Source organism: Eubalaena glacialis, chromosome 7 (assembly GCF_028564815.1).
Source record: "Eubalaena glacialis isolate mEubGla1 chromosome 7, mEubGla1.1.hap2.+ XY, whole genome shotgun sequence".
Lineage (NCBI taxonomy): Eukaryota > Metazoa > Chordata > Mammalia > Artiodactyla > Balaenidae > Eubalaena > Eubalaena glacialis.
In genome coordinates this window covers 47,818,452-47,842,372 of record NC_083722.1, presented here as the reverse complement: position 1 = coordinate 47,842,372, position 23,921 = coordinate 47,818,452, and positions in this window count along the sequence as shown.

Below are 23,921 nucleotides of genomic sequence, written 5' to 3'. Positions count from 1 at the left end.
ACACTGTAGTTGCACATGTTCTCTTCATAGCCCAATTCCTTTGTTATGACAAGTGAGTTTGTAGGAAGGAAACTTGGAGGTTGCCATTCTTTGGTAGGTGCTTATCCTTCGGTAATGTTGAGTGAATTGGCGAACCCGTTTCACCACTAGCCTCAAGCTAACGTTCCTCTTGAATCATGCCACAGGTTGGCATGCAGCTGAATCCATGTAGCCTTATTCAGTGTGATCCTTGAGCTCTAGAAAGAATTCCAGGTCTCTTAGTACTGGCCGGTCTGCACTAGGATGAGAAACGTACAAGAAGGACGCCCTGTGTGTTTGTGGAGTTGTGAGCAATGCAGCGTTGGGAAGACCTATGTTCCGAGTCATGGGCAGTGAGGGGCTTCTTTTGGTAAACCTCTAGAATGTGGCAAGTTGAAACAACTCAATTATTTGCCTTCTAAAGCACCATGGAGTTACAAAATAGAGATAGATAAAGCAGGGTCAATGTTCTATGGGCCTTTTGAATATAAGGATTGAAGGGAAACTTTATTTTCCTCATTGGGATTTAGAGATTTGCAGGCTCAATTCTCCCTGAGAAACACTGTAGTTGCACATGTTCTCTTCATAGCACAATTGCCTTTGTGATGACAAGTGAGTTTCTAGGAAAGAAACTTGGAGGTTGCCATTCTTTGGTAGGTGCTCGTCCTTAGGTAATCTTGAGTCAATTGGCGAACCCGTTTGACCACTACCCTAATGCTAATGTTCCTCTTGTAACATGTCACAGGTTGGCATGCAGCAGAATCCATGTAGCCTTATTCAGTGTGGTCCTTGAGCTCTAGAAAGCATTCCAGGTCTCTTAGTAGTGGCCGGTCTGCACTGGGATGAGAAACGTACAAGAAGGACGGCCTGTGTGTTCAGGGAGTTGTGAGCAATGCACCGTTGGGAACAGCTAGATGCTGAGTCATGGGGGGTGAAGGGCTTCTTTTGTTAAACCTCTAGAATCTGGTAAGTTGAAACAACTCAACTATCTCCCTTCTAAAACACCTTGGAAGTACTAAATAGAGAAAGAAACATCAGGGTCAATTCTCTGTTGTCTCTTTTGAAAATAAGGCTTGAAAGGAAATTTTATTTTCCTCATTGGGATTTAGAAAGTAGCAGGCTCAATTCTCCCTGAGAAACACTATAGTTGCACATGTTCTCTTCATAGCACAATTCCTTTGTGATGACAAGTGAGTTTGAAAGAAAGAAACTTAGAGGTTGCCATTCTTCGGTAGGTGCTCATCCTTCGGTAATGTTCAGAGATTTGGCCACAGCATTTGACCACTAACCTCAAGCTAACGTTCCTCTTCTATCATGACACAGGTTGTCATGCAGCAGAATCCATGTAGCCTTATTTAGTGTGGTTCCTGGCTCTAGGAAGGATTCCAGGTCTCTCGGTACTGGCGGCTCTGCAGTAGGTTGAGAAACGTACAAGAAGGACGGCCTGTGTGTTCAGGGAGTTGTGAGCAATGCACCGTTGGGAACAGATAGATGGTGAGTCATGGGTGGTGATGGGCTTCTTTTGTTAAACCTCTAGAATCTGGTAAGTTGAAACAACTCAACTATCTCCCTTCTAAAGCACTTTGGAGGTACAAAATAGAGAAAGAAACAGCAGGGTCAATGCTCTGTGGGTCTTTTGAATATAAGGCTTGAAGGGAAACTTTAATTTCCACTTTGGGATTTAGAGAGTTGTGGGCTCAATTCTCCCTGAGAAACACTGTAGTTGCACATATTCTCTTCATAGCACACTTGCCTTTGTGATGATAAGTGAGTTTCTAAGAAGTAAACTTGGAGGTTGCCATTCTTTGGTAGGTGCTTATCCTTCCGTAATCTTCAGTGAATTGGTGAACCAGTTTGACTACTAGCCTCAAGCTAACGTTCCTCTTGTATCATGCCAAAGGTCGGCATGCAGCTGAATCCATGTAGCCTTATTCAGTGTGGTACTTGAGCTCTAGGAAGCATATCAGGTCTCTTAGTACTGGGCAGTCTGCACTGGGATGAAAAACGTACAAGAAGGACGGCCTATATGTTCGGGGATTTGTGAGCAATGCACCATTTGGAACAGCTAGATGCCGAGTGATGGGTAGTGAAGGGCTTCTTTTGGTAAACCTCTAGAATGCGGCTAGTTGAAACAACTCAAGTATCTCCCTTCTAAAGCATCTTGGCGGTACAAAATAGAGAAAGAAACACCAGGGTCATTGCTCTGTGGGCCTTTTTGAAAATAAGGCTTGAAGGGAAACTTTATTTTCCTCATTGGGATTTAGAAATTTGCAGGCTCAATTCTCCCTGAGAAGCACTGTAGTTGCACATGTTTTCTTCATAGCACAGTTCCTTTGTGATGGCAAGTGAGTTTGAATGAAAGAAACTTGGAGGTTGCCATTCTTTGGTAGGTGCTCATTGTTGGAAATCTTCAGTGAATTGGCGATCCAATTTGACCACTACCCTCAAGCTAACGTTCCTCTTGTATCGTGCCACAGGTTAGCATGCAGCAGAATCCATGTAGCCTTATTCAGTGTGGTTCTTGAGCTCTTGGAAGCATTCCATGTTTCCTAGTACTGGCGGTTCTGCACTAGGATGAGAAACGTACAAGAAGGATGGTCTGTGTTTTTGGGGAGTTGTGAGCAATGCAGCGTTGGGAACCGCTAGATGCCGAGTCATGGGCAGTGAAGGGCTTCTTTTGTTAAACCTCTAGAATGTGGCAAGTTAAAACAACTCAAGTATCGCCCTTCTAAAGCACCTTGGAGGTACAAAATAGAGAAAAAACAGCAGGGTCAATGCTCTGCAGGCCCATTTGAAAATAAGGCTTGAAGGGAAACTTTATTTAACTCATTGGGATTTAGACAGTTGCAGCCTCAATTCTCCCTGAGAAACACTGTAGTTGCACATGTTCTTTTCATAGCACAATTGCGTTTGTGATGACAAGTGAGTTTCTAGGAAAGAAACTTGGAGGTTGCCATTCTTTGGTAGGTGCCCGTCCTTAGGTAATCTTGAGTCAATTGGCGAACCCGTTTGACCACTACCCTAATGCTAATGTTCCTCTTGTAACATGTCACAGGTTGGCATGCAGCAGAATCCATGTAGCCTTATTCAGTGTGGTCCTTGAGCTGTAGAAAGCATTCCAGGTCTCTTAGTAGTGGCCGGTCTGCACTGGGATGAGAAACGTACAAGAAGGACGGCCTGTGTGTTCAGGGAGTTGTGAGCAATGCACCGTTGGGAACAGCTAGATGCTGAGTCATGGGGGGTGAAGGGCTTCTTTTGTTAAACCTCTAGAATCTGGTAAGTTGAAACAACTCAACTATCTCCCTTCTAAAGCACCTTGGAAGTACTAAATAGAGAAAGAAACATCAGGGTCAATTCTCTGTTGTCTCTTTTGAAAATAAGGCTTGAAAGGAAATTTTATTTTCCTCATTGGGATTTAGAAAGTAGCAGGCTCAATTCTCCCTGAGAAACACTATAGTTGCACATGTTCTCTTCATAGCACAATTCCTTTGTGATGACAAGTGAGTTTGAAAGAAAGAAACTTAGAGGTTGCCATTCTTCGGTAGGTGCTCATCCTTCGGTAATGTTCAGAGATTTGGCCACAGCATTTGACCACTAACCTCAAGCTAACGTTCCTCTTCTATCATGACACAGGTTGTCATGCAGCAGAATCCATGTAGCCTTATTTAGTGTGGTTCCTGGCTCTAGGAAGGATTCCAGGTCTCTCGGTACTGGCGGCTCTGCAGTAGGTTGAGAAACGTACAAGAAGGACGGCCTGTGTGTTCAGGGAGTTGTGAGCAATGCACCGTTGGGAACAGATAGATGGTGAGTCATGGGTGGTGATGGGCTTCTTTTGTTAAACCTCTAGAATCTGGTAAGTTGAAACAACTCAACTATCTCCCTTCTAAAGCACTTTGGAGGTACAAAATAGAGAAAGAAACAGCAGGGTCAATGCTCTGTGGGTCTTTTGAATATAAGGCTTGAAGGGAAACTTTAATTTCCACTTTGGGATTTAGAGAGTTGTGGGCTCAATTCTCCCTGAGAAACACTGTAGTTGCACATATTCTCTTCATAGCACACTTGCCTTTGTGATGATAAGTGAGTTTCTAAGAAGTAAACTTGGAGGTTGCCATTCTTTGGTAGGTGCTTATCCTTCCGTAATCTTCAGTGAATTGGTGAACCAGTTTGACTACTAGCCTCAAGCTAACGTTCCTCTTGTATCATGCCAAAGGTCGGCATGCAGCTGAATCCATGTAGCCTTATTCAGTGTGGTACTTGAGCTCTAGGAAGCATATCAGGTCTCTTAGTACTGGGCAGTCTGCACTGGGATGAAAAACGTACAAGAAGGACGGCCTATATGTTCGGGGATTTGTGAGCAATGCACCATTTGGAACAGCTAGATGCCGAGTGATGGGTAGTGAAGGGCTTCTTTTGGTAAACCTCTAGAATGCGGCTAGTTGAAACAACTCAAGTATCTCCCTTCTAAAGCATCTTGGCGGTACAAAATAGAGAAAGAAACACCAGGGTCATTGCTCTGTGGGCCTTTTTGAAAATAAGGCTTGAAGGGAAACTTTATTTTCCTCATTGGGATTTAGAAATTTGCAGGCTCAATTCTCCCTGAGAAGCACTGTAGTTGCACATGTTTTCTTCATAGCACAGTTCCTTTGTGATGGCAAGTGAGTTTGAATGAAAGAAACTTGGAGGTTGCCATTCTTTGGTAGGTGCTCATTGTTGGAAATCTTCAGTGAATTGGCGATCCAATTTGACCACTACCCTCAAGCTAACGTTCCTCTTGTATCGTGCCACAGGTTAGCATGCAGCAGAATCCATGTAGCCTTATTCAGTGTGGTTCTTGAGCTCTTGGAAGCATTCCATGTTTCCTAGTACTGGCGGTTCTGCACTAGGATGAGAAACGTACAAGAAGGATGGTCTGTGTTTTTGGGGAGTTGTGAGCAATGCAGCGTTGGGAACCGCTAGATGCCGAGTCATGGGCAGTGAAGGGCTTCTTTTGTTAAACCTCTAGAATGTGGCAAGTTAAAACAACTCAAGTATCGCCCTTCTAAAGCACCTTGGAGGTACAAAATAGAGAAAAAACAGCAGGGTCAATGCTCTGCAGGCCCATTTGAAAATAAGGCTTGAAGGGAAACTTTATTTAACTCATTGGGATTTAGACAGTTGCAGCCTCAATTCTCCCTGAGAAACACTGTAGTTGCACATGTTCTCTTCATAGCACAATTCCCTTTTGATGACAAGTGGGTTTCTAGGAAAGAAACTTGGATGTTCCGATTCTTTGGTAGGTGCTAATCCTTTGGTAATCTTCAGAGATTTGGCTATAGCATTTGAACACTAACCTCAATCTAAAGTTCCTCTTGTATCATGACACAAGTTGTCATGCAGCAGAACCCATGTAGCCTTATTCAGTGTGGTACTTGGCTCTAGGAAGCATTCCAGATATCTTAGTACCGGCGGTTCTGCACTAGAACGAGAAACGCACAAGAAGGACGGCCTGTGTGTTTGGAGAGTTGCGAGAAATACACCGTTGGGAACAGCTAGATGCTGACTCAAGGAAGGTGAAGGGCTTCTTTTCTTAAACCTGTAGAATGTGGCAAGTTGAAACAACTCAGGTATCTCCCTTCTAAAGCACCTTGGAGGTACCAAATAGAGAGAGAAACAGCAGGGTCAATGCTCTGCAGGCCCTTGTAAAAAAAAGGCTTGAAGGGAAACTTTATTTAACTCATTGGGATTTAGAGAGTTGCAGGCTCAATTCTCCCTGAGAAACACTGTAGTTGCACATGTTCCTTTCACAGCACAATTCCCTTGTAATGACAATATGTTTCTACGAAAGAAACTTGGAGGTTGCCATTCTTTAGTAGGTGATCATCCTTCCGTAATCTTCAGAGATTTGGCAACAGCATTTGACCACTAACCTCAAGCTAAAGTTCCTCTTCTATCGTGACATAGGTTGTCATGCCGCAGAATCCATGTATCCTTATTCAGTGTGGTTCTTGAGCTTTAGGAAGCATTCCAGGTCTCTTAGGACTGGCGGGTCTTCACTAGGGTGAGAAACGTACAAGAAGGACGGCCTCTGTGTTCGGGGAATTGTGAGCAACGCACCGTTGGGAAGAGCTAGATGCTTAGTCATGGGAGGTGAAGAGTTTCCTTTGTTAAACCTCTAGAATGTGGCAAGTTGAAACAACTCAAGTATCTCCTTTCTAAGTAACCTTGGAGGTACACATTAGGGAAAGAACCTGCAGGGTCAATGCTCTGTGGGCCCTTTTGAAAATAGAGGCTTGAACGGAAACTTTATTTTCCACATTGGGATTTATAGAGTTGAGGGCTCAATTCTCCCTGAGAAACTGTGATGTTACACGTGTTCTCTTCATAGCACAATTGCCTTTGTGATGACAAGTGAGTTTCTAGGAAAGAAACTTGGAGGTTGCCATTCTTTAGTAGGTGCTAATCCTTCGGTAATCTTGAGTGAATTTGCGAACCCGTTTGATCAGTAGCCTCAAGCTAACGTTCCTCTTCTCTCATGCCACAAGTTGGCATGCAGCAGAATCCATGTAGCCTGATTCAGTGTGGTTCTTGGCTCTAGGAAGCATTCCAGGTCTCTTAGTAAAGGCTGGGTCTGCACTAGGATGAGAAACGTACAAGAAGGATGGCCTGTGTGTTCGGGGACTTGTGAGCAATGCACCGTTGGGAAGAGCTAGATGCTGAGTAATGGGAGGTGAAGGGCTTCTTTTGTTAAACCTGTAGAAAGTGGTAAGTTGAAACAACTCAAGTATCTCCATCCTAAACAACATTGGAGGTACAAAATAGGGAAAGAAACTGCAGGGTCAATGCTCTGTGGGCCCTTTTGAATATAAGGCTTGAAGGGGAACTTTATTTTCCTCTTTCTGGTTTAGAGTGTTGCGGGCTCAGCTCTCCCTGAGAAACACTGTAGTTGCACATGTTCTCTTCATAGCACAATTGCCTTTGTGATGACAAGTGAGTTTCTAGGAAAGAAACTTGGAGATTGCCATTCTTTTGTAGGTGCTCATTCTTCGGTAATCTTCAGTGAATTGGCGAACCCATTTGACCACTAGCCTCAAGCTAACGTTCTTCTTGTATCATGCCACAGGTTGGCATGCAGCAGAACCATGTAGCCTTATTCAGTGTGGTTCTTGAGCTCTATGAAGCATTTCAGGTCTCTTAGTAAAGGCTGGGTCTGCACTAGGATGAGAAACGTACAAGAAGGACCGTCCGTGTGTTTGGGGAGTTGTGAGCAATGCAGCGTTGGGAACAGCTAGATACCGAGTCATGGGTAGTGAAGGGCTTCTTTGTTAAAACTCTAGAATGTGGCAAGTTGAAAAAACTCTATTATCTCCCTTCTAAAGCACCTTGGAGGTACAAAATAGAGAAAGAAACAGCAGGGTCAATGCTCGGCATGCCCTTTTGAAAATAAGGCTTGAAGGGAAATTTTATTTAACTCATTGGGATTTAGAGGGTTGCAGGCTCAATTCTCCCTGAGAAACTCTGTAGTTGCACATGTTCTCTTCATAACACAATTCCCTTGTGATGACAAGTGGGTTTCTAGGAAAGAAACTTGGAGGTTGCCATTCTTTGGTAGGTGCTCATCCTTCGGTAATCTTCAGAGATTTGGCGACAGCATTTGACAACTAATCTGAAGCTAACGTTCCTCTTCTATCATGACACAGGATGTCATGCAGCAGAATCCATGTAGCCTGATTCAGTGTGGTTCCTGTGTTCTAGGAAGCATTCCAGGTATTTTAGTACTGCCCGGTATGACTTGGATGAGAAACGTACAAGAAGGACAGCATGTGTGTTCGGGATGTTGTGACTGATGCACCATTGGGAACAGCCAGATGCCGATTCGTGGGTAGTGAAGAGCTTCTTGTCGTAAACCTCTAGAATGTGGCAAGTTGAAACAACTCAACTATCTCCCTACTGAAGCACCTTGGAGCTACAAAATAGAGAAGGAAACTGCACGGCTAATGCTCTGTGTGCCCTTTTGTATATAAGGCTTGAAGGGAATCTTTATTTTCCACATTGGGAGTTAGAGTGTTGCGGGCTCAATTCTCCCTTAGAAACACTGTAGTTGCACATGTTCTCTTCACAACACAATTCCCTTGTGAGGACAAGTGAGTTTGTAGGAAAGAAACTTGGAGGTTGCCATTCTTTGGTAGGTGCTCATTCTTTGGTAATCTTCAGTGAATTGGCGACCACATTTGACCGCTAGCCAAAAGCTTACGTTCCTCTTCTATCATGACACAGGTTGTCATGCAGCAGAATCCATGTAGCCTTATTTAGTGTGGTTCCTGGCTCTAGGAAGCATTCCAGGTCTCTTAGTACTGGCGGGCCTGCACTAAATTGAGAAACGTACAGGAAGGACGGCTTCTTTGTTCGGGGAGTTGTGAGCAATGCACCGTTGGGAACAGCTAGTTGCTGAGTGATGGGAGGTGAAGGGCTTCTTTTGTTAAATCTCTGCAAGCTGGTAAGTTGAAACAACTCAAGTATCTCCCTTCTAAAGCACCTTGGAGGTACAAAATAGATAAAGAATCTGCGAGGTCAAAGCTCTGTGGGCCCTTTTGAATATAAGGTTGAAGGGAAACTTTATTTTCTTCATTGGGATTTAGAGAGTTGTGGGCTCAATTCTCCCTGAGAAACACTGTAGTTGCACATGTTCTCTTCAGAGCATATTTGCCTTCGTGATGACAAGTGATTTTCTGGAAAGAAACTTGGAGGTTGCCATTCTTTGGTAGGTGGTCATTCTTCGGTATTCTTCAGTGAATTGGCGAACACATTTGACCTCTAGCCTCATGCTAAGGTTCTTCTTCTATCATGCCACAGGTTGGCATGCAGCAGAATCCAGGTAGCCTTATTCAGTGTGGTTCATGTGTTCTAGGAAGCATTCCATGTCTCTTAGTACTGGCCGGTGTGCACTAGGATGAGAAACGTAAAGGAAGGACAGCCTGTGTGTTCGGGGAGTTGTGAGCAATGTACCGTTGGGAACAGCTAGATGCCGAGTCATGGGGCATGAAGGCTTCTTTTGTTAAACCTCTAGAATGTTGCAAGTTGAAACAAGTCAAGCATCTCCCTTCTAAAGCACCTTGGAGGTACAAAATATAGAAGAAACTGCGGGGTCAATGCTTTGTGGGCCCTTTTGAATATAAGGTTGAAGGGAAACTTTATTTTCCACATTGGGATTTAGAGAGTTGTGGGCTCAGTCCTCCCTGAGAAACACTGTAGTCGCATGTGTACTCTTCATAGCACAATTGCCTTTGTGATGATAATTGAGTTTCTAGGAAAGAAACTTGGAGGTTGCCATTCTTTTGTAGGTGCCCATCCTTCAGTAATCTTCAGTGAATTGGCGAAGCCGTTTGACCACTACCCTCAAGCTAAAGTTCCTCCTGTATCATGTCACAGGTTGGCATGCAGCTGAATCCATGTAGCCTTATTCAGTGTGGTACTTGAGCTCTAGGAAGCATATCAGGTCTCTTAGTACTGGGCAGTCTGCACTGGGATGAAAAACGTACAAGAAGGACGGCCTATATGTTCGGGGATTTGTGAGCAATGCACCATTTGGAACAGCTAGATGCCGAGTGATGGGTAGTGAAGGGCTTCTTTTGGTAAACCTCTAGAATGCGGCTAGTTGAAACAACTCAAGTATCTCCCTTCTAAAGCATCTTGGCGGTACAAAATAGAGAAAGAAACACCAGGGTCATTGCTCTGTGGGCCTTTTTGAAAATAAGGCTTGAAGGGAAACTTTATTTTCCTCATTGGGATTTAGAAATTTGCAGGCTCAATTCTCCCTGAGAAGCACTGTAGTTGCACATGTTTTCTTCATAGCACAGTTCCTTTGTGATGGCAAGTGAGTTTGAATGAAAGAAACTTGGAGGTTGCCATTCTTTGGTAGGTGCTCATTGTTGGAAATCTTCAGTGAATTGGCGATCCAATTTGACCACTACCCTCAAGCTAACGTTCCTCTTGTATCGTGCCACAGGTTAGCATGCAGCAGAATCCATGTAGCCTTATTCAGTGTGGTTCTTGAGCTCTTGGAAGCATTCCATGTTTCCTAGTACTGGCGGTTCTGCACTAGGATGAGAAACGTACAAGAAGGATGGTCTGTGTTTTTGGGGAGTTGTGAGCAATGCAGCGTTGGGAACCGCTAGATGCCGAGTCATGGGCAGTGAAGGGCTTCTTTTGTTAAACCTCTAGAATGTGGCAAGTTAAAACAACTCAAGTATCGCCCTTCTAAAGCACCTTGGAGGTACAAAATAGAGAAAAAACAGCAGGGTCAATGCTCTGCAGGCCCATTTGAAAATAAGGCTTGAAGGGAAACTTTATTTAACTCATTGGGATTTAGACAGTTGCAGCCTCAATTCTCCCTGAGAAACACTGTAGTTGCACATGTTCTTTTCATAGCACAATTGCGTTTGTGATGACAAGTGAGTTTCTAGGAAAGAAACTTGGAGGTTGCCATTCTTTGGTAGGTGCCCGTCCTTAGGTAATCTTGAGTCAATTGGCGAACCCGTTTGACCACTACCCTAATGCTAATGTTCCTCTTGTAACATGTCACAGGTTGGCATGCAGCAGAATCCATGTAGCCTTATTCAGTGTGGTCCTTGAGCTGTAGAAAGCATTCCAGGTCTCTTAGTAGTGGCCGGTCTGCACTGGGATGAGAAACGTACAAGAAGGACGGCCTGTGTGTTCAGGGAGTTGTGAGCAATGCACCGTTGGGAACAGCTAGATGCTGAGTCATGGGGGGTGAAGGGCTTCTTTTGTTAAACCTCTAGAATCTGGTAAGTTGAAACAACTCAACTATCTCCCTTCTAAAGCACCTTGGAAGTACTAAATAGAGAAAGAAACATCAGGGTCAATTCTCTGTTGTCTCTTTTGAAAATAAGGCTTGAAAGGAAATATTATTTTCCTCATTGGGATTTAGAAAGTAGCAGGCTCAATTCTCCCTGAGAAACACTATAGTTGCACATGTTCTCTTCATAGCACAATTCCTTTGTGATGACAAGTGAGTTTGAAAGAAAGAAACTTAGAGGTTGCCATTCTTCGGTAGGTGCTCATCCTTCGGTAATGTTCAGAGATTTGGCCACAGCATTTGACCACTAACCTCAAGCTAACGTTCCTCTTCTATCATGACACAGGTTGTCATGCAGCAGAATCCATGTAGCCTTATTTAGTGTGGTTCCTGGCTCTAGGAAGGATTCCAGGTCTCTCGGTACTGGCGGCTCTGCAGTAGGTTGAGAAACGTACAAGAAGGACGGCCTGTGTGTTCGGGGAGTTGTGAGCAATGCACCGTTGGGAACAGCTAGATGGTGAGTCATGGGAGGTGATGGGCTTCTTTTGTTAAACCTCTAGAATCTGATAAGTTGAAACAACTCAACTATCTCCCTTCTAAAGCACTTTGGAGGTACAAAATAGAGAAAGAAACAGCAGGGTCAATGCTCTGTGGGTCTTTTGAATATAAGGCTTGAAGGGAAACTTTAATTTCCACTTTGGGATTTAGAGAGTTGCGGGCTCAATTCTCCCTGAGAAACACTGTAGTTGCACATATTCTCTTCATAGCACACTTGCCTTTGTGATGATAAGTGAGTTTCTAAGAAGTAAACTTGGAGGTTGCCATTCTTTGGTAGGTGCTTATCCTTCCGTAATCTTCAGTGAATTGGTGAACCAGTTTGACTACTAGCCTCAAGCTAACGTTCCTCTTGTATCATGCCAAAGGTCGGCATGCAGCTGAATCCATGTAGCCTTATTCAGTGTGGTACTTGAGCTCTAGGAAGCATATCAGGTCTCTTAGTACTGGGCAGTCTGCACTGGGATGAATAACGTACAAGAAGGACGGCCTATGTGTTCGGGAATTTGTGAGCAATGCACCATTTGGAACAGCTAGATGCCGAGTGATGGGTAGTGAAGGGCTTCTTTTGGTAAACCTCTAGAATGCGGCTAGTTGAAACAACTCAAGTATCTCCCTTCTAAAGCATCTTGGCGGTACAAAATAGAGAAAGAAACACCAGGGTCATTGCTCTGTGGGCCTTTTTGAAAATAAGGCTTGAAGGGAAACTTTATTTTCCTCATTGGGATTTAGAAATTTGCAGGCTCAATTCTCCCTGAGAAGCACTGTAGTTGCACATGTTTTCTTCATAGCACAATTCCTTTGTGATGGCAAGTGAGTTTGAATGAAAGAAACTTGGAGGTTGCCATTCTTTGGTAGGTGCTCATTGTTGGAAATCTTCAGTGAATTGGCGATCCAATTTGACCACTACCCTCAAGCTAACGTTCCTCTTGTATCGTGCCACAGGTTAGCATGCAGCAGAATCCATGTAGCCTTATTCAGTGTGGTTCTTGAGCTCTTGGAAGCATTCCATGTTTCCTAGTACTGGCGGTTCTGCACTAGGATGAGAAACGTACAAGAAGGATGGTCTGTGTTTTTGGGGAGTTGTGAGCAATGCAGCGTTGGGAACCGCTAGATGCCGAGTCATGGGCAGTGAAGGGCTTCTTTTGTTAAACCTCTAGAATGTGGCAAGTTAAAACAACTCAAGTATCGCCCTTCTAAAGCACCTTGGAGGTACAAAATAGAGAAAAAACAGCAGGGTCAATGCTCTGCAGGCCCATTTGAAAATAAGGCTTGAAGGGAAACTTTATTTAACTCATTGGGATTTAGACAGTTGCAGCCTCAATTCTCCCTGAGAAACACTGTAGTTGCACATGTTCTCTTCATAGCACAATTCCCTTTTGATGACAAGTGGGTTTCTAGGAAAGAAACTTGGATGTTCCGATTCTTTGGTAGGTGCTAATCCTTTGGTAATCTTCAGAGATTTGGCTATAGCATTTGAACACTAACCTCAATCTAAAGTTCCTCTTGTATCATGACACAAGTTGTCATGCAGCAGAACCCATGTAGCCTTATTCAGTGTGGTACTTGGCTCTAGGAAGCATTCCAGATATCTTAGTACCGGCGGTTCTGCACTAGAACGAGAAACGCACAAGAAGGACGGCCTGTGTGTTTGGAGAGTTGCGAGAAATACACCGTTGGGAACAGCTAGATGCTGACTCAAGGAAGGTGAAGGGCTTCTTTTCTTAAACCTGTAGAATGTGGCAAGTTGAAACAACTCAGGTATCTCCCTTCTAAAGCACCTTGGAGGTACCAAATAGAGAGAGAAACAGCAGGGTCAATGCTCTGCAGGCCCTTGTAAAAAAAAGGCTTGAAGGGAAACTTTATTTAACTCATTGGGATTTAGAGAGTTGCAGGCTCAATTCTCCCTGAGAAACACTGTAGTTGCACATGTTCCTTTCACAGCACAATTCCCTTGTAATGACAATATGTTTCTACGAAAGAAACTTGGAGGTTGCCATTCTTTAGTAGGTGATCATCCTTCCGTAATCTTCAGAGATTTGGCAACAGCATTTGACCACTAACCTCAAGCTAAAGTTCCTCTTCTATCGTGACATAGGTTGTCATGCCGCAGAATCCATGTATCCTTATTCAGTGTGGTTCTTGAGCTTTAGGAAGCATTCCAGGTCTCTTAGGACTGGCGGGTCTTCACTAGGGTGAGAAACGTACAAGAAGGACGGCCTCTGTGTTCGGGGAATTGTGAGCAACGCACCGTTGGGAAGAGCTAGATGCTTAGTCATGGGAGGTGAAGAGTTTCCTTTGTTAAACCTCTAGAATGTGGCAAGTTGAAACAACTCAAGTATCTCCTTTCTAAGTAACCTTGGAGGTACACATTAGGGAAAGAACCTGCAGGGTCAATGCTCTGTGGGCCCTTTTGAAAATAGAGGCTTGAACGGAAACTTTATTTTCCACATTGGGATTTATAGAGTTGAGGGCTCAATTCTCCCTGAGAAACTGTGATGTTACACGTGTTCTCTTCATAGCACAATTGCCTTTGTGATGACAAGTGAGTTTCTAGGAAAGAAACTTGGAGGTTGCCATTCTTTAGTAGGTGCTAATCCTTCGGTAATCTTGAGTGAATTTGCGAACCCGTTTGATCAGTAGCCTCAAGCTAACGTTCCTCTTCTCTCATGCCACAAGTTGGCATGCAGCAGAATCCATGTAGCCTGATTCAGTGTGGTTCTTGGCTCTAGGAAGCATTCCAGGTCTCTTAGTAAAGGCTGGGTCTGCACTAGGATGAGAAACGTACAAGAAGGATGGCCTGTGTGTTCGGGGACTTGTGAGCAATGCACCGTTGGGAAGAGCTAGATGCTGAGTAATGGGAGGTGAAGGGCTTCTTTTGTTAAACCTGTAGAAAGTGGTAAGTTGAAACAACTCAAGTATCTCCATCCTAAACAACATTGGAGGTACAAAATAGGGAAAGAAACTGCAGGGTCAATGCTCTGTGGGCCCTTTTGAATATAAGGCTTGAAGGGGAACTTTATTTTCCTCTTTCTGGTTTAGAGTGTTGCGGGCTCAGCTCTCCCTGAGAAACACTGTAGTTGCACATGTTCTCTTCATAGCACAATTGCCTTTGTGATGACAAGTGAGTTTCTAGGAAAGAAACTTGGAGATTGCCATTCTTTTGTAGGTGCTCATTCTTCGGTAATCTTCAGTGAATTGGCGAACCCATTTGACCACTAGCCTCAAGCTAACGTTCTTCTTGTATCATGCCACAGGTTGGCATGCAGCAGAACCATGTAGCCTTATTCAGTGTGGTTCTTGAGCTCTATGAAGCATTTCAGGTCTCTTAGTAAAGGCTGGGTCTGCACTAGGATGAGAAACGTACAAGAAGGACCGTCCGTGTGTTTGGGGAGTTGTGAGCAATGCAGCGTTGGGAACAGCTAGATACCGAGTCATGGGTAGTGAAGGGCTTCTTTGTTAAAACTCTAGAATGTGGCAAGTTGAAAAAACTCTATTATCTCCCTTCTAAAGCACCTTGGAGGTACAAAATAGAGAAAGAAACAGCAGGGTCAATGCTCGGCATGCCCTTTTGAAAATAAGGCTTGAAGGGAAATTTTATTTAACTCATTGGGATTTAGAGGGTTGCAGGCTCAATTCTCCCTGAGAAACTCTGTAGTTGCACATGTTCTCTTCATAACACAATTCCCTTGTGATGACAAGTGGGTTTCTAGGAAAGAAACTTGGAGGTTGCCATTCTTTGGTAGGTGCTCATCCTTCGGTAATCTTCAGAGATTTGGCGACAGCATTTGACAACTAATCTGAAGCTAACGTTCCTCTTCTATCATGACACAGGATGTCATGCAGCAGAATCCATGTAGCCTGATTCAGTGTGGTTCCTGTGTTCTAGGAAGCATTCCAGGTATTTTAGTACTGCCCGGTATGACTTGGATGAGAAACGTACAAGAAGGACAGCATGTGTGTTCGGGATGTTGTGACTGATGCACCATTGGGAACAGCCAGATGCCGATTCGTGGGTAGTGAAGAGCTTCTTGTCGTAAACCTCTAGAATGTGGCAAGTTGAAACAACTCAACTATCTCCCTACTGAAGCACCTTGGAGCTACAAAATAGAGAAGGAAACTGCACGGCTAATGCTCTGTGTGCCCTTTTGTATATAAGGCTTGAAGGGAATCTTTATTTTCCACATTGGGAGTTAGAGTGTTGCGGGCTCAATTCTCCCTTAGAAACACTGTAGTTGCACATGTTCTCTTCACAACACAATTCCCTTGTGAGGACAAGTGAGTTTGTAGGAAAGAAACTTGGAGGTTGCCATTCTTTGGTAGGTGCTCATTCTTTGGTAATCTTCAGTGAATTGGCGACCACATTTGACCGCTAGCCAAAAGCTTACGTTCCTCTTCTATCATGACACAGGTTGTCATGCAGCAGAATCCATGTAGCCTTATTTAGTGTGGTTCCTGGCTCTAGGAAGCATTCCAGGTCTCTTAGTACTGGCGGGCCTGCACTAAATTGAGAAACGTACAGGAAGGACGGCTTCTTTGTTCGGGGAGTTGTGAGCAATGCACCGTTGGGAACAGCTAGTTGCTGAGTGATGGGAGGTGAAGGGCTTCTTTTGTTAAATCTCTGCAAGCTGGTAAGTTGAAACAACTCAAGTATCTCCCTTCTAAAGCACCTTGGAGGTACAAAATAGATAAAGAATCTGCGAGGTCAAAGCTCTGTGGGCCCTTTTGAATATAAGGTTGAAGGGAAACTTTATTTTCTTCATTGGGATTTAGAGAGTTGTGGGCTCAATTCTCCCTGAGAAACACTGTAGTTGCACATGTTCTCTTCAGAGCATATTTGCCTTCGTGATGACAAGTGATTTTCTGGAAAGAAACTTGGAGGTTGCCATTCTTTGGTAGGTGGTCATTCTTCGGTATTCTTCAGTGAATTGGCGAACACATTTGACCTCTAGCCTCATGCTAAGGTTCTTCTTCTATCATGCCACAGGTTGGCATGCAGCAGAATCCAGGTAGCCTTATTCAGTGTGGTTCATGTGTTCTAGGAAGCATTCCATGTCTCTTAGTACTGGCCGGTGTGCACTAGGATGAGAAACGTAAAGGAAGGACAGCCTGTGTGTTCGGGGAGTTGTGAGCAATGTACCGTTGGGAACAGCTAGATGCCGAGTCATGGGGCATGAAGGCTTCTTTTGTTAAACCTCTAGAATGTTGCAAGTTGAAACAAGTCAAGCATCTCCCTTCTAAAGCACCTTGGAGGTACAAAATATAGAAGAAACTGCGGGGTCAATGCTTTGTGGGCCCTTTTGAATATAAGGTTGAAGGGAAACTTTATTTTCCACATTGGGATTTAGAGAGTTGTGGGCTCAGTCCTCCCTGAGAAACACTGTAGTCGCATGTGTACTCTTCATAGCACAATTGCCTTTGTGATGATAATTGAGTTTCTAGGAAAGAAACTTGGAGGTTGCCATTCTTTTGTAGGTGCCCATCCTTCAGTAATCTTCAGTGAATTGGCGAAGCCGTTTGACCACTACCCTCAAGCTAAAGTTCCTCCTGTATCATGTCACAGGTTGGCATGCAGCTGAATCCATGTAGCCTTATTCAGTGTGGTTATTGAGCTTTAGGAGTTATTCCAGGTCTCTTAGTAAAGGCGGGTCTGCACTAGGATGAGAAACGTACAAGAAGGACCATCCGTGTGGGGAGTTGTGAGCAATGCAACGTTGGGAAGAGCTAGGTTCCGAGTCACGGGCAGTGAAGGGCTTCTTTTGTTAAACCTGTAGAATGTGGCAAGTTGAAACAACTCAACTATCTCCCTTCTAAAGCACCTTGGAGGTACAAAATAGAGAAAGAAACAGCAGGGTCAATGCTCTGTTTTCTCTTTTGAAAATACGGATTGAACGGAAACTTTATTTACCTTCTTGGGATTTAGAGAGATGTGGGCTCAATTCTCCTGAGAAACACTGTAGTTGCACATGTTCTCTTCATAGCCCAATTCCTTTGTTATGACAAGTGAGTTTGTAGGAAGGAAACTTGGAGGTTGCCATTCTTTGGTAGGTGCTTATCCTTCGGTAATGTTGAGTGAATTGGCGAACCCGTTTCACCACTAGCCTCAAGCTAACGTTCCTCTTGAATCATGCCACAGGTTGGCATGCAGCTGAATCCATGTAGCCTTATTCAGTGTGATCCTTGAGCTCTAGAAAGAATTCCAGGTCTCTTAGTACTGGCCGGTCTGCACTAGGATGAGAAACGTACAAGAAGGACGCCCTGTGTGTTTGTGGAGTTGTGAGCAATGCAGCGTTGGGAAGACCTATGTTCCGAGTCATGGGCAGTGAGGGGCTTCTTTTGGTAAACCTCTAGAATGTGGCAAGTTGAAACAACTCAATTATTTGCCTTCTAAAGCACCATGGAGTTACAAAATAGAGATAGATAAAGCAGGGTCAATGTTCTATGGGCCTTTTGAATATAAGGATTGAAGGGAAACTTTATTTTCCTCATTGGGATTTAGAGATTTGCAGGCTCAATTCTCCCTGAGAAACACTGTAGTTGCACATGTTCTTTTCATAGCACAATTGCCTTTGTGATGACAAGTGAGTTTCTAGGAAAGAAACTTGGAGGTTGCCATTCTTTGGTAGGTGCTCGTCCTTAGGTAATCTTGAGTCAATTGGCGAACCCGTTTGACCACTACCCTAATGCTGATGTTCCTCTTGTAACATGTCACAGGTTGGCATGCAGCAGAATCCATGTAGCCTTATTCAGTGTGGTCCTTGAGCTGTAGAAAGCATTCCAGGTCTCTTAGTAGTGGCCGGTCTGCACTGGGATGAGAAACGTACAAGAAGGACGGCCTGTGTGTTCAGGGAGTTGTGAGCAATGCACCGTTGGGAACAGCTAGATGCTGAGTCATGGGGGGTGAAGGGCTTCTTTTGTTAAACCTCTAGAATCTGGTAAGTTGAAACAACTCAACTATCTCCCTTCTAAAGCACCTTGGAAGTACTAAATAGAGAAAGAAACATCAGGGTCAATTCTCTGTTGTCTCTTTTGAAAATAAGGCTTGAAAGGAAATTTTATTTTCCTCATTGGGATTTAGAAATTAGCAGGCTCAATTCTCCCTGAGAAACACTATAGTTGCACATGTTCTCTTCATAGCACAATTCCTTTGTGATGACAAGTGAGTTTGAAAGAAAGAAACTTAGAGGTTGCCATTCTTCGGTAGGTGCTCATCCTTCGGTAATGTTCAGAGATTTGGCCACAGCATTTGACCACTAACCTCAAGCTAACGTTCCTCTTCTATCATGACACAGGTTGTCATGCAGCAGAATCCATGTAGCCTTATTTAGTGTGGTTCCTGGCTCTAGGAAGGATTCCAGGTCTCTCGGTACTGGCGGCTCTGCAGTAGGTTGAGAAACGTACAAGAAGGACGGCCTGTGTGTTCAGGGAGTTGTGAGCAATGCACCGTTGGGAACAGCTAGATGGTGAGTCATGGGAGGTGATGGGCTTCTTTTGTTAAACCTCTAGAATCTGGTAAGTTGAAACAACTCAACTATCTCCCTTCTAAAGCACTTTGGAGGTACAAAATAGAGAAAGAAACAGCAGGGTCAATGCTCTGTGGGTCTTTTGAATATAAGGCTTGAAGGGAAACTTTAATTTCCACTTTGGGATTTAGAGAGTTGTGGGCTCAATTCTCCCTGAGAAACACTGTAGTTGCACATATTCTCTTCATAGCACACTTGCCTTTGTGATGATAAGTGAGTTTCTAAGAAGTAAACTTGGAGGTTGCCATTCTTTGGTAGGTGCTTATCCTTCCGTAATCTTCAGTGAATTGGTGAACCAGTTTGACTACTAGCCTCAAGCTAACGTTCCTCTTGTATCATGCCAAAGGTCGGCATGCAGCTGAATCCATGTAGCCTTATTCAGTGTGGTACTTGAGCTCTAGGAAGCATATCAGGTCTCTTAGTACTGGGCAGTCTGCACTGGGATGAATAACGTACAAGAAGGACGGCCTATATGTTCGGGGATTTGTGAGCAATGCACCATTTGGAACAGCTAGATGCCGAGTGATGGGTAGTGAAGGGCTTCTTTTGGTAAACCTCTAGAATGCGGCTAGTTGAAACAACTCAAGTATCTCCCTTCTAAAGCATCTTGGCGGTACAAAATAGAGAAAGAAACACCAGGGTCATTGCTCTGTGGGCCTTTTTGAAAATAAGGCTTGAAGGGAAACTTTATTTTCCTCATTGGGATTTAGCAATTTGCAGGCTCAATTCTCCCTGAGAAGCACTGTAGTTGCACATGTTTTCTTCATAGCACAATTCCTTTGTGATGGCAAGTGAGTTTGAATGAAAGAAACTTGGAGGTTGCCATTCTTTGGTAGGTGCTCATTGTTGGAAATCTTCAGTGAATTGGCGATCCAATTTGACCACTACCCTCAAGCTAACGTTCCTCTTGTATCGTGCCACAGGTTAGCATGCAGCAGAATCCATGTAGCCTTATTCAGTGTGGTTCTTGAGCTCTTGGAAGCATTCCATGTTTCCTAGTACTGGCGGTTCTGCACTAGGATGAGAAACGTACAAGAAGGATGGTCTGTGTTTTTGGGGAGTTGTGAGCAATGCAGCGTTGGGAACCGCTAGATGCCGAGTCATGGGCAGTGAAGGGCTTCTTTTGTTAAACCTCTAGAATGTGGCAAGTTAAAACAACTCAAGTATCGCCCTTCTAAAGCACCTTGGAGGTACAAAATAGAGAAAAAACAGCAGGGTCAATGCTCTGCAGGCCCATTTGAAAATAAGGCTTGAAGGGAAACTTTATTTAACTCATTGGGATTTAGACAGTTGCAGCCTCAATTCTCCCTGAGAAACACTGTAGTTGCACATGTTCTCTTCATAGCACAATTCCCTTTTGATGACAAGTGGGTTTCTAGGAAAGAAACTTGGATGTTCCGATTCTTTGGTAGGTGCTAATCCTTTGGTAATCTTCAGAGATTTGGCTATAGCATTTGAACACTAACCTCAATCTAAAGTTCCTCTTGTATCATGACACAAGTTGTCATGCAGCAGAACCCATGTAGCCTTATTCAGTGTGGTACTTGGCTCTAGGAAGCATTCCAGATATCTTAGTACCGGCGGTTCTGCACTAGAACGAGAAACGCACAAGAAGGACGGCCTGTGTGTTTGGAGAGTTGCGAGAAATACACCGTTGGGAACAGCTAGATGCTGACTCAAGGAAGGTGAAGGGCTTCTTTTCTTAAACCTGTAGAATGTGGCAAGTTGAAACAACTCAGGTATCTCCCTTCTAAAGCACCTTGGAGGTACCAAATAGAGAGAGAAACAGCAGGGTCAATGCTCTGCAGGCCCTTGTAAAAAAAAGGCTTGAAGGGAAACTTTATTTAACTCATTGGGATTTAGAGAGTTGCAGGCTCAATTCTCCCTGAGAAACACTGTAGTTGCACATGTTCCTTTCACAGCACAATTCCCTTGTAATGACAATATGTTTCTACGAAAGAAACTTGGAGGTTGCCATTCTTTAGTAGGTGATCATCCTTCCGTAATCTTCAGAGATTTGGCAACAGCATTTGACCACTAACCTCAAGCTAAAGTTCCTCTTCTATCGTGACATAGGTTGTCATGCCGCAGAATCCATGTATCCTTATTCAGTGTGGTTCTTGAGCTTTAGGAAGCATTCCAGGTCTCTTAGGACTGGCGGGTCTTCACTAGGGTGAGAAACGTACAAGAAGGACGGCCTCTGTGTTCGGGGAATTGTGAGCAACGCACCGTTGGGAAGAGCTAGATGCTTAGTCATGGGAGGTGAAGAGTTTCCTTTGTTAAACCTCTAGAATGTGGCAAGTTGAAACAACTCAAGTATCTCCTTTCTAAGTAACCTTGGAGGTACACATTAGGGAAAGAACCTGCAGGGTCAATGCTCTGTGGGCCCTTTTGAAAATAGAGGCTTGAACGGAAACTTTATTTTCCACATTGGGATTTATAGAGTTGAGGGCTCAATTCTCCCTGAGAAACTGTGAAGTTACACGTGTTCTCTTCATAGCACAATTGCCTTTGTGATGACAAGTGAGTTTCTAGGAAAGAAACTTGGAGGTTGCCATTCTTTAGTAGGTGCTAATCCTTCGGTAATCTTGAGTGAATTTGCGAACCCGTTTGATCAGTAGCCTCAAGCTAACGTTCCTCTTCTCTCATGCCACAAGTTGGCATGCAGCAGAATCCATGTAGCCTGATTCAGTGTGGTTCTTGGCTCTAGGAAGCATTCCAGGTCTCTTAGTAAAGGCTGGGTCTGCACTAGGATGAGAAACGTACAAGAAGGATGGCCTGTGTGTTCGGGGACTTGTGAGCAATGCACCGTTGGGAAGAGCTAGATGCTGAGTAATGGGAGGTGAAGGGCTTCTTTTGTTAAACCTGTAGAAAGTGGTAAGTTGAAACAACTCAAGTATCTCCATCCTAAACAACATTGGAGGTACAAAGTAGGGAAAGAAACTGCAGGGTCAATGCTCTGTGGGCCCTTTTGAATATAAGGCTTGAAGGGGAACTTTATTTTCCTCTTTCTGGTTTAGAGTGTTGCGGGCTCAGCTCTCCCTGAGAAACACTGTAGTTGCACATGTTCTCTTCATAGCACAATTGCCTTTGTGATGACAAGTGAGTTTCTAGGAAAGAAACTTGGAGATTGCCATTCTTTTGTAGGTGCTCATTCTTCGGTAATCTTCAGTGAATTGGCGAACCCATTTGACCACTAGCCTCAAGCTAACGTTCCTCTTGTATCATGCCACAGGTTGGCATGCAGCAGAACCATGTAGCCTTATTCAGTGTGGTTCTTGAGCTCTATGAAGCATTTCAGGTCTCTTAGTAAAGGCTGGGTCTGCACTAGGATGAGAAACGTACAAGAAGGACCGTCCGTGTGTTTGGGGATTTGTGAGCAATGCAGCGTTGGGAACAGCTAGATACCGAGTCATGGGTAGTGAAGGGCTTCTTTGTTAAAACTCTAGAATGTGGCAAGTTGAAAAAACTCTATTATCTCCCTTCTAAAGCACCTTGGAGGTACAAAATAGAGAAAGAAACAGCAGGGTCAATGCTCGGCATGCCCTTTTGAAAATAAGGCTTGAAGGGAAATTTTATTTAACTCATTGGGATTTAGAGGGTTGCAGGCTCAATTCTCCCTGAGAAACTCTGTAGTTGCACATGTTCTCTTCATAACACAATTCCCTTGTGATGACAAGTAGGTTTCTAGGAAAGAAACTTGGAGGTTGCCATTCTTTGGTAGGTGCTCATCCTTCGGTAATCTTCAGAGATTTGGCGACAGCATTTGACAACTAATCTGAAGCTAACGTTCCTCTTCTATCATGACACAGGATGTCATGCAGCAGAATCCATGTAGCCTGATTCAGTGTGGTTCCTGTGTTCTAGGAAGCATTCCAGGTATTTTAGTACTGCCCGGTATGACTTGGATGAGAAACGTACAAGAAGGACAGCATGTGTGTTCGGGATGTTGTGACTGATGCACCATTGGGAACAGCCAGATGCCGATTCGTGGGTAGTGAAGAGCTTCTTGTCGTAAACCTCTAGAATGTGGCAAGTTGAAACAACTCAACTATCTCCCTACTGAAGCACCTTGGAGCTACAAAATAGAGAAGGAAACTGCACGGCTAATGCTCTGTGTGCCCTTTTGTATATAAGGCTTGAAGGGAATCTTTATTTTCCACATTGGGAGTTAGAGTGTTGCGGGCTCAATTCTCCCTTAGAAACACTGTAGTTGCACATGTTCTCTTCACAACACAATTCCCTTGTGAGGACAAGTGAGTTTGTAGGAAAGAAACTTGGAGGTTGCCATTCTTTGGTAGGTGCTCATTGTTCGGTAATCTTCAGTGAATTGGCGACCACATTTGACCGCTAGCCAAAAGCTTACGTTCCTCTTCTATCATGACACAGGTTGTCATGCAGCAGAATCCATGTAGCCTTATTTAGTGTGGTTCCTGGCTCTAGGAAGCATTCCAGGTCTCTTAGTACTGGCGGGCCTGCACTAAATTGAGAAACGTACAGGAAGGACGGCTTCTTTGTTCGGGGAGTTGTGAGCAATGCACCGTTGGGAACAGCTAGTTGCTGAGTGATGGGAGGTGAAGGGCTTCTTTTGTTAAATCTCTGCAAGCTGGTAAGTTGAAACAACTCAAGTATCTCCCTTCTAAAGCACCTTGTAGGTACAAAATAGATAAAGAATCTGCGAGGTCAAAGCTCTGTGGGCCCTTTTGAATATAAGGTTGAAGGGAAACTTTATTTTCTTCATTGGGATTTAGAGAGTTGTGGGCTCAATTCTCCCTGAGAAACACTGTAGTTGCACATGTTCTCTTCAGAGCATATTTGCCTTCGTGATGACAAGTGATTTTCTGGAAAGAAACTTGGAGGTTGCCATTCTTTGGTAGGTGGTCATTCTTCGGTATTCTTCAGTGAATTGGCGAACACATTTGACCTCTAGCCTCATGCTAAGGTTCTTCTTCTATCATGCCACAGGTTGGCATGCAGCAGAATCCAGGTAGCCTTATTCAGTGTGGTTCATGTGTTCTAGGAAGCATTCCATG